The sequence below is a fragment of the Myotis lucifugus genome, unplaced genomic scaffold (assembly GCF_000147115.1).
Source record: "Myotis lucifugus unplaced genomic scaffold, Myoluc2.0 scaffold_21, whole genome shotgun sequence".
In the NCBI taxonomy this organism is placed as follows: Eukaryota; Metazoa; Chordata; class Mammalia; order Chiroptera; family Vespertilionidae; genus Myotis; species Myotis lucifugus.
The window spans coordinates 1298157-1310225 of record NW_005871069.1 but is presented as its reverse complement, the minus strand read 5'-3'; positions in this window follow the sequence as shown (position 1 = coordinate 1310225).

Below are 12069 nucleotides of genomic sequence, written 5' to 3'. Positions count from 1 at the left end.
GAACAAGAAAAATAGGTTTATTTGCATTACACTTATTAATTTGTACAGTTATTCAGTGTCTGGTAAGTTAATGTTCAAAAAAAATTAATTTTTACTAAAATGTTCTATTATTTTATGTTAACAATTACTCATTTGTTTCAGCCCTTTGTGTTCAGCATGTGTCTATCGAAATAAACCTACGTTTCTATGAAAGTTGAAGCTTTTGTTTTTTTGTGGCCCACATAAACTTAAACCATGTTTATTTGGCCCGTGTTAGCCTTTGAGTTTGACATGCTTGCTCCAGAGACTATCTCTGTCTATGGACTGATAGGATTTTCTCTTGAATTGCCCTCTGGCAATTGTCCACAGGTGTGGCAAGAATTGCCCCAATTCAATAGATTGGGGCAATTGCTTCTGCCTTGAGGCTAATGGTTATTCTCAGTCTCTTAATGGGAGCAACTCTGCATAGTGGGAAAGATGTTTTCCAATAGGGTGGAGGGTGGATCAACTGTCTTAACCCCAGGCAAGGTCGCCTATATAGCAAATGTCTGTGTAAAAAAGATGACCTTCGCAGCGAAGGAATGACTCAGCACAGGAAACCGGGGTGTCTGCCTCTGAGCTCTAACCCCAGGGCCCCCAATCCTGGCTTCTCTTCATACAGCTCTAGTCCACTCTGCCCTCCCTCTGCCAGAATACAAGGTTGGTGGCTCACAGGGAATTTTGTTCATTGGCCCTTTAAGCAGGTGCCTGAATTTCCAGCCATCTCTCCTTGCAGACAGCAACCCTGCTGCTTTTGACAGCCAGATGTTATGTGGGTATCCATCCCAGTTCTGGTGCTCTCTGCTGGATGGCCCAACTTGGGGATTAGACCCCAGATTTCTCAGTGGCAACCCTCCACAGCTGTGATATCTCTCTGGCATTTCAGTTGCTGTCAGTCATCGCACTTCTGCCCCTCCTACCAATCTCTATGTGGTCTCCACTTTTGGTCCTCGGTTATCAGGGTTTTCTCCAGCGGGTTTTCTCCAGCGAGTCTTCTGTTGATTATTCAGGAAGTTTTTTTCTGTGTTTTAGTTGTAATTCCAGTTTAGCATCCACTTATTATGCCGCTATTCCACCTTTGCTTTTTAGAAATGTTATTTCTATAATTAGCTTGCTACCCAGTGTCCCTAATGTCACCTTTGCCCTTAGAGTGTGTGACTATTATGGCAATCTAACCATCCTTTCAAGATGCAACTCACAATATGCACTCCTCTGCTCAAAACCCTGTTTCCAGTCCTCACAGAGGTCTTCCAGGCCCTATGACCTTACTTCTCCACACTACCTCTCTGAGCTTACATAATTGACCAGGTTTAGTGTGTTGTTGTCCTTTTTGCCTCTCCTCAACATTCCAGACATATTCCATCCTTAGTGCCTCTTCCAGGGCAGTGCCTATCACTAGTTTTGATCAAATGTCACCTTCACAAGGAGAAGTGCTTTGGCTACTCTACTCACAATTATAAAGATAACACACCTTTTCCTCATAGCACTTACCTTCAGCATACAAGTTGTTGTTCACAGTCTGCCTTCCTCTCGAGCATGCAGACTCCTCCGGACAGGGATTTTTGTCTGTTTTGTTTATTGATGTTTCTTATGTGCAGGAATAGGGTCTGGTACAGAAGTGTTTCAAAAATATGTGCCAATGAATGAATAAAAACAAAGCTATCATACAGCTTTTGGTCTCTTCTAATCTTTATGTATGCCTTCATTTTATGATATTTCATAAAATATTATTTTATATAACATTCTAATATTGCTGTAACAGAATCTTTATTAATTTAATTTGCCTATAATATTTTATAGCAGGAGTCTACCAATTTTTTCTATGAAGTTCCAGATAGTAAATACTTTAGGCTTTGGAGGTCACATTCTTAGCTTGCAGCCTATGTAAAACCTTGTAAAAATTTATATATTATGATTAATATAATAATTACTCCATCATATGAGCTGCTTCCCATTTTTTTACTATTATGAATTTTTTTCTATTACATTTATTTCAATTTCTTTTCCTATTTCAGGGTTTTCCTTACTTTTTAATTTCTTTTACTAATTAAGAAGTAAAATAATTATTTCTATAACATATTTAGCATAAATTTATTATTTGTCCTTTAAAAAATATTCACTTATTAACATTTATAATAAAACTCACACATGCTCATTATGGAGAATTTGGAAAACAAAAAATTTTTAAGAAGAAAATACAAATCACTAGCAGATGCAGCACTCAGAGCAGCCATTCATAATGCTTTATGGACTTTTTCCAACCATTTTTTCTCAGCAATGTTCATATGCTTTTAAAAAAATCAGGATAATGCTATGTATACACAAGCTTTAGTCTTGAATTTTTCCCCTTAGTTATGAGAGCATTTTCTAATATCATTAATGTTTTCCAATATCATTTAAATGGCAGCCTAATATAACATCATATAATAATTTATTACTATTACATCTATTTAAACTACTTTCATGTTTTAAGCAATGCTTTTGCTGAGTTTCTGAATCATTTTTAGGATCAATTTCTAGAAGGGAAATTGTGTCTTTTGGTCTCTTTTTGACAAATGCTTTCCCAGAAAGGACAGACGTATACATAGTTCTCTGAGCAATGCAGGGCATTGTACATTCATTAGCATTAAAGGAAATCAAGGGGTTGAGCCTGGGAGACAGGATGAGTCACCTTTAAAAGTACTGATCTTGCTGAATAAATTCTGTATCTTCTCTTGTCTTTTTTCTGCAATACAGTTTTAAGAGCATAATCAAACACTGGTCTAAATCTTGGCTCAGTCACTTGGTAGATAGTTTGACCAGGGCCAAGTTATTGAATCAATTTCCTCATTTGTTAAAGGAGAAAATGACCCCCTCAGGGGCTGCTGTGGGTTAGTGATCTGATGCAGGTGAAGTGCTCAACACAGCAGTGCTCCTAGGAAGTTTTCAATGATTGCTAGTTATTCCTAATTTATTCTCTGAGTTGTTCGACACACACTCCTTTTTAATTTTTTAAAATTTTAGACTTGTTTGATGAATTTTCTGAGATCTTAAAATTTTCAGCTTGAAAATGTTTTTATTATTTTCAGATAGCTTTTTCCCTTTGGCATTATTCTTGGAGTTTACCTTGTTGACACTATAACAATCAGGGATTTATTTAAGTTTATTTTACTGGTGTTTTATAGTTTGTAATGAAGAAGGTATCAGTGTTGCTGCTCATATCCTAATCTCCAGCACCTCAGAATGTGACTGTATTTGGAGATAGGGACTGTATTTGAAGTCATATGGGTGGACCCTAATCCAACATGACTGGTGTCCTTATTAGAAGAGAAAATCTGGGCACAGGCACGTACAAAAGAAAGACCATATGAAAACACAGAGAGAAGACAGCCGTCTATACACCAAGGAGAGAAGCCTGAGCAGATCTTTCCTCCTGGCCCTTAGAAGGAGCCAACCCTTTGATACCTTGATCTTGGATTTTTGGTCTCCAGAACAATGAGACAATGTGTTTCTGTTGTTTAAGTCCTCCGGTCTATAGTATTTGTTAGGTAGCCGAGCACATGACTGCATGCCTCCAGCCACCATACTCTCTCTTCCAGGATGACTGCAGAGCATGCACCTGGTTTTCCAGCCGTCACCTGCTACCCAGCAGCCAGAGTCATGATCGTAAGTGTAGATCTCAACATATCACTCTTCCGCACATGATCCTTCCGTGGTTTCTCAGGTACAGACCCCAATCCTAACCATGGCTCTCCAGGTTTCTACCTCCTTCTCCAGGATCCTCTTGTGCCTCTCTCCTCTTCCTCCTTTGTGCCTCTGTTTATTCTCTAAATGCTGCTTGCTCCTTCCCCCTCAGGACCTTTGGGCATACTAGCCCCTTAACTGGGAGAGTTATTTTTGTCCCGTAACTATGTGTGTATTAGTTTTTAACCCATTCTTTCCATTTCAGCTCAAAACACTCCCTTCCTCAGGGAGGCTTTCCTCTATTATATTATCACATAATTCCTTAAATGTTTATTTCACATAACATAATTGAAATTACTATAAATAACAAATTTGTGAAAGTCATTATTCCTTTTCTGTTTTCCCTATAGATCTGTACTGTCTAGTAGAACTTTGGATGCTGTTGAAAATGTCCCTATAATCTGTGCTAATATAGTCACCACCAGCCATGTGTGGCTATTGAGTACTTTAAATTCGGCTAGTGGCCACATGTGATATTGATGTAAATTTAAGTTCAAGTAGCTGCATGTGGTAGGCTACCACTGGGTCAGAAACACAGCTATGGACTGCCAGATCCCACGCATGAGGTCAGTCTTTCTCTAACAATTGGCATTGGGCCGTCTGATTCAAATATCTGTGAAGGAATAAATGAATTTAACTAATCCTAATTTCATCAAGGAGGTGATGCATTTCAAACCGAATGTACTGCATAAAAAATATTACTTTAATTGGTCTCACATTCTCAGAAGGTCAAAGTCTGCTATTATTCTTCCTGTCACCTTTTCTCCTTCTAACAGAGAAATTCGGGTCAATGATAAGTAACTTTCCAGGGTCTACTCTGTAATGCAATCTTATTAAAATTAGTGATTTCTCATGTGGTACCTTGGTCTGGACTACAAGTACAAATAGTTTTTAGAATATAAGACCAAGAATGGAATTATTAATCTGATAGAGGCCAAATGAAAATTGAAAAGCAATAAGAGACAGTTACCTAGGTAAAAACTCAAAAGAGCTCAGAAAATTCATTAAAGAAATAGACAAAGATTTTTGGCTTAATTCAAAGATTGATAAAAACAAAACAAGTTTTGAATAGTAGGGCTGAGTTAACTCAGGTAACCAGACACAACTTTAAACAGAGCCCAGCCTGTGTGGCTCAGTGATTGAGCATTGATCTATTAACCAGGAGGTGACCATTTGATTTCCATGCCCAGGTTGGAGGCTCAATCCCCAGAAAGGGATGTGCAGGAGGCAGCTGATCAATGATTCTCTCTCATCACTGATGCCTTTCTCTCTCTCTCCCTCTCCTTCCTCTCTCTAAAATCAATAAAAACATATTTTTAAAGAAATAAACAGAGTTTCTCCAGGCTTAAATATGGGTGCTTCCCAGCAGAACTGGTATATAATTTCCATAAATATAGAGCTAACTTCTAATTAGCTTACCAGGTAAAATTCAGAACACTCAGTTACATTTGAATTTCAGATAAAGAATGAATAACTTATTTGAAATTCAATCATATCTAAAAATAAACTGCATTTTTCTGTATTTTTATATGCTAAACCTTGGCCCTATTTTAAATACATGGGAATAAAATTGCCACAGAAGATAACAGTGTGCCAAGTCAGAATATAGATGTCATAACATAGAGTTCAATGCTAAGAAAGTGACTGGGAGACTTTCTTCTGTCTTGTCTATCCATTTCTGGAAACCCCATATTTTCTCATGATCATGTTCCCAAATAACTAGACCAAGTTTTACCATATTTTAGAGTTTATTTCTGTACTGAATGATGACTCTTAATCCTGAGAGTTTCTGTTCTTCATAAAGCAGCAGAAAAAGGAAAATAGCTGAATAGCCTATGAACATAAGCTGTATAGTTTAAGGATAACAACTTTGTCTTAATATACATCATAGCCTTAGAATCTAGCACAGTGCCTGGTCTCGAGCTGGGAATCATTATGTTTTCTAATTCTTTAGAAATGTTGTCATTCAGTTTATGTTGGAGATAGGGAGGGACAGACTTGTCACTAATATTACTATGTGTAATTCATCTGTTTATTCCCATTGTTATTCACAGTTCCTCAAATATAAGAGGATCTCTATAAATGCTCATCGTACTAAACTTAACTGATTTAAATCATGTGATTTCTTCCTATTAGGGTAAGTTTTTCTTGAGAAACATTTTTATTAGTTTTCATATCATAGAAATTTGGATCTGCTAACTACCTCATAACCACAATTATTATTTTATTATTCTTTTATTCCTTTGGGTTTCTTGTTCACGGTACACAATGCTCTCTAGTGTGACAGATCTTGGCGTTAGTAATTCCAAACCTCAACACTCTCTCATTGTCTAGTCCCATGCAATTACACGAGTATTTGAGATTCTGGCTTAGGAAAGTCGATATAAGTGAAGCAAACAAGGTGGAAATGAACAGAGTGACATCTGGAGTACAGCACAGCCAGGATTCATATCTAGCCTTTCTCCAGCTGGCCTCCTCCCTCCTTAATCATCACCCCTCTCTAAGTCAGCACATGAAGGATCCTAGGACTATTCACTTGGGTTGTTAGAGTCTGTCCCCAGTTAACCTCCAGCCCCATCCAGGTAGGCAACACCAAGTCATATGCATTGGTCATTTCCCCAAGTACTATGGCTAAGTTTGGGTCTGATTTTGTATTTCCTGAAAAATGATGCCATGTGAAAACTTTTAAATAATCCTTTAAAATTTCTTTTTTTTAAATTTTCTACACAAAGTTTACAAACAATAAATCTAGATTGACCAAGACCCATTTAATTAAATTAAAGATAGAAGGAAAATGAGAACACTAGTTATCCAGGTGGTAGAATGTTTCGGTTTATGCACACTGTTTCCTGACTCTCTAAGATAGACTTTATGATTTTAATCAAAAGTATAAGCTTTCAGGATAATGCTAAGAGATGGTCCATTGAACTTCATTCTTAAAGTATAAAAGACATTCATCATTCTACAATCCCTGCATTGTAAAATTTTTATGTTTCAACTATAATTTTCCATCGCCCAAACTTTTGGCTACACTTCCACATTTTCTCAATAATGATTTCTCTTATTTGGCTAGTCATGTTAAATTTAGAAAAAGCTGGGGCACTGATCACCTCTGCCCCAATTCCTCCTCTATTAGGTAATTTCTGATGCTATCTTGGGCTTCTTTCATCATGTTGTGTATCTCCCCATGCCTGTGTTCCACGTTCTTAAGAAATTACTTATTTGGATATCCACCCAGGCAGATCCATCAGATCTTTTAAGTCAACTCACCTAAATCTAGAATCTCTAGACCTATGGTCGGCAAACTGCGGCTCGCGAGCAACATGCGGCTCTTTGGCCCCTTGAGTGTGGCTCTTCCTAAGCCTTAGGAGTACCCTAATTAAGTTAATAACAATGTACCTACCTATATAGCTTAAGTTTAAAAAATTTGGCTCTCAAAAGAAATTTCAATCGTTGTACTGTTGATATTTGGCTCTGTTGATTAATGAGTTTGCCGACCACTGATCTAGACCATTGGCTGCATAAGATGGGTCTTCTATTCCTGCATTAACAGGAGAGTGGATATTGTTAAGATACTTGTTGAGATGCCTCACTCTGTGAATGTTTTTTAAGTGGGAGGTAGAAGTGCTCCTTGTTCATAAAGAGCTATGGTTTCTGTGAAGAGAGAGGCCAAGCTTCCCCTTTCTCTCCTACACCTACCATTCGTGTGTGTGTGTGTGTGTGTGTGTGTGTGTGTGTGTGTGTTACACAATGATTACATGGAGCAGGAAGAAATCAGGTAGAAAAATCGTTTGAAGATTTTCAGGTTTCACCAGTGAATAAACCACAGAAGAATATTTCAGGGATTATTATTGCAGCAGAGAGTGAGTGGTGAAAATATGATGTGGGAGCTTCTCTCTGATATGTGGACATAGAAGGTATATTCTGTTCTCTGCTTACCTCCCCCTTCCTGACTCTCATGGGTCCTCCTGCCCCACACTCAAAGTTACCTTCATGCCAAAATAGTCTCACGTTGGACCTTTAATATACCTTTTCCTCTGATTCCTCCTACACTTTGCCTGGCTAGTCTTATTCATCCTTCAAGTCTCAGCTTAGGTATGTCACTCCAGTGGGAAGCCTTCCTTTAACCTCCACAATTGGGTCAGGAGACCCTTCTGTGTGTCCCCTCAGTGCTCTGTGCTTGCCTCTATCTTTTCTTTGGCATATCATCTTGAAGAAGTTCTTTGTTCTCTCTCTCTCTCTCTCTCTCTCTCTCTCTCTCTCTCTCTCTCTCACACACACACACACACACACACACACAAGCACACACACACATTTAGATGATTACACCGAGACACACATATACCCTGGGACAGATATGTTTATTTAGACACACACAAGCCAGCATACACATACACACAGGCTGTGAACACCTTCAGGGGAAATATTGCTTCTAGTGATATAACCAGGATCCTTGCTTGGAGTAAGTGGTCAATAAATCACTTGGATAGATGTTAAGTGAGAAATGAGGTGCCAGAAATATGCACCTCTTATGGTCAACTGTTATTAAACATTTAATCAAAAATTTTTCCATCCATTCTGATTCTAATTGAGAGTCCAGTGATCATAACTTGGACTTTGAAGCCAAATTTCTTCTCCCCAGTACACCAAATCAGACAATGTTGAAATGTCTTTGACCAGGTAGCTGTCAAAAGCAAGGTAATTTTATCCTCTGAGTTGTTCCTATCAAAGACTCTAATAAGCAAACAAATACCAACAGTTCCCATTCCTGAGCAAACATTACTTCTATTGATAGGAGGTCCACAAGATCATAGATAAGTCAGCATTTACCAACAAGTGAAGCAAGTTACTGCTAACTGTCCAAGATCAACCCACGATACTGATAAAACATATATATAAAGATATATATATATATATATAAAATCTAATAAAAGACAAACATGCAAATTGACCGCAGCTTTGCTATGCCTTAAGCCACGCCCACCAGCCAATCAGAGCGACTATATGCAAATTAACTCAACCAAGATGGCGGCCGGCAGTCACAGAGCTGGAGCGAGCAAGAGGCTTGGTTGCTCCAGTGATGGAGGAAGCCCAGCTTCCCGCCCGTCCTGGCCAGCTCGGAGCTCCACTGAAGGCAACAAAGTTTCAATTATAGAAGGTAAATAAATCTCAGAATAAAAAAAAAGAAAAAAAGGAGAGGCTGGGAGCTTCCGTCGCCAGGGGCTTGGCCAGCCTGAAAACGGCCCTCAGCCCCTCACCCAGACTGGCCAGGCAACCCAGTGCAGACCCCCCACCCTAAAGGGGATGTGGCCAGCCTGAAAACAGCCATCAGCCCCTGACCCAGGCTGGCCAAACCTCCATGGGGTGAGGGTCCCCACTGGGGGGGGGCTTGACCAGCCTGCAAACAGCCATCAGCCCCTCACCCAGGCTGGCCAGGCACCCCAGTGGGGACTTCCACCCTGAAGGGGGTGTGACCCAGCTGCAAACAGGCCCTCAGCCCCTCACCCAGGGCTGGCCAGGCACCCCCAGTGGGGACCCCCACCCTGAAGGGGTGTGACCAGCCTGAAAACACCCATCAACCCCTCACCCAGGCTGGCCAGGCACCCCAGCGGGACCCCCACCCTGATCTGGGACACCCTTCAGGGCAAACCAGCTGGCCCCAACCCATGCACCAGGCCTCTATCCTATATAATAATAGGGTAATATGCAAATTGACCCTAACAGCAGAACGACTGGGAATTACTGGTCACTATGACACACACTGACCACCACAGGGCAGACGCTCAATGCAGGAGCTGCCCCCTGGTGGTCAGTGTGCTCCCACAGGGGGAGCTCTGCTCAGCCACAAGCCAGGCTGACGGCTGCCAGTACAGTGGTGGTGGTGGGAGCCTCTCCCACCTCCTCAGCAGCACTAAGGATGTCCGACTGCAGCTTAGGCCTCCTCCCCGCTGGCAAGTGGACATCCCCTGAGGGCTCCTAGGCTGCCAGAGGAATGTCTGATTGCCAGCTTAGACCCAATCCCCTGGGGAGCAGGCCTAAGCCAGCAGGTGGTCATCCCCTGAGGGGTCCCAGACTGCAAGAGGGCACAGGCCAGGCTGAGGGACCCGCCTCGATGCACAAATTTTTGTGCACTGGGCCTCTAGTGTATATATATATATATATATATATATATATATATCACATCATGAACCACACACAATAACAGGTACTGAGAATTCTCAACCTCATTAAATATATGACTATATATATAATTATATATATCACTAGAGGCCTGGTACATGAAATTTGTGCGGGGGGGGGGTGGGGGTCCCCAGCCCAGCATGCAACCTCTCACAATCTGGGAGCCCTTGGGGGATGTCCGACTGACGGTTTAGGCCTGATCCCAAACCAGCAGCTGGACATCCCTCTCACAATCCAGGACCACTGGCTCCTAACTGCTTGCCTGCCTGCCTGCCTGATCACCACTAACCTTTCTGCCTGCCAGCCTGATGCCCCTCTTTCCTGCCTGCCTAATTTCTCCTAACTGCTCGCCTGCCTGCCTGATTGCTCCTAACCATTCTGCCTGCCTGCCTGATGCCCCTGTTTCCTGCCTGCCTAATTGCTCCTAACTGCTCGCCTGCTTGCCTGATTGCTCCTAACTGCCTCTGTCTCGGACCCCGCACCCAGGACCCAGGCTTCCCTCCTCCGGTCAGCCACAGGCAACCAGGACTCAGGCTTCTCTCCCTCTGGCCAGCTGCAGGCACCTGGGACCCAGGCCGGCTTCACCTGGGCTGGCCGCAGGCACCTAGAACCCCAGGCGACTTTGCCCAGGCAGGCACCTGAGACCCTGGGCGGCTTCGTCCGGGCCGGACGCAGGCACCCAGGACCCCAGGCAGCTTTGCCTGGGCCCCAACTTTGTCAGGAAGGACATCTGGAATGACATCCAGAAGATGTCCGGTCTATCCAGGCTAATTAGCATATTACCCTTTTATTAGTATAGAGTAGAGGCCCGGTGCATGAAATTCGTGCAGGGAGGTGGGGGGTCCATCTGCCCGGCCTGCACCTTCTCGCAATCCAGGACCTTTTGGGGGATGTCCGACTGCCGTTTTAGGCCCCATCCCACTGATCAGGCCTAAACCTGCAGTCAGACATCCTCTTGCAATCCGGGACTGCTGGCTCCTAACTGCTCGCCTGCCTGCCTGATTGCCCCTAAAACTCAAGCTTCTTCTTTTTTTATTTTTAATATTTATATTTCTTCTGTATTTTTTATTTTAAAAGTCAAGCTTCTTCTTTTTCTTTTTCTTTTTTTTAAATATATTTTATTGATTTTTTACAGAGAGGAAGGGAGAGGGATAGAGAGTTAGAAACATCGATGAGAGAGAAACATCGATCAGCTGCCTCCTGCACACTCCCCACTGGGGATGTGCCCGCAACCAAGGTACATACCCCTGACCAGAATCGAACCTGGGACCCTTGAGTCCGCAGGCCAACACTCCATCCACTGAGCCAAACCGGTTAGGGCTTTTTTATTTTAAATATTTATATTTCTTCTGTATTTTTTATTTTAAATGTCAAGCTTCTTAAGAACATGAGGCATTTAACATTATTCCATATTCCTTACAGAGAGCTAAGCATGGTAAACACAGCAAATACTTAATACTTGTGGGCTTCTATACAAACACTTTCCAACCAGGAATGTTTAAATAGGCAGTCTCCAAAAACTTGAATAGGAAAACCTAAAAGTAGAGTGCTCAGATTTCAGGCATCAGGTGCTATTAGCAGGATTTCTATCCCAATTAAACTCTAATTCTTAGCTCTCAACAGTCTGGACAAACTGCCCTTTGCTGTCCCCAAAGTTTCTTATTCGTCACTATCCCTTTTCCTTTTTATTTTTATTTTTTTAGTTCAATGTTTTATATCCACATCAGTATAAATGTACCATACAAAACCCACCTGCCAGCCTAGCCAGGCAGGCAGAAGGGGGGTCCATGGTAGCATAGAAAACCAGGATTCTTGTCCCAAAAGAGGAGAAAATGGGTTTACAGTCAAGGAAATAAAATCAGAACCCAACATTATCAAGGAGAAGCCTTAAAACTGCATTGAGCGGAGGTGCTATGGGCAGCAGTGCATCTCGGCTGGCCCAGCAGTACCTGCAGCAGTCTTGGTTCCTGGGAAGCCTGGGGTCAGATAGAACCCAGCTCTTGAAGTTATTTTTAATAATTTTGTTTTTCGAGGAGGAGGGCTTCTGTGCAGCAGCTCCATGTGGGGGTAACCAGTGCAGATTTCACTTCAGGGTTTGGAGGGGAAGTTGAGTCTGTGGGGTGGGACCGCGGGACCTGCCCAGCCCAA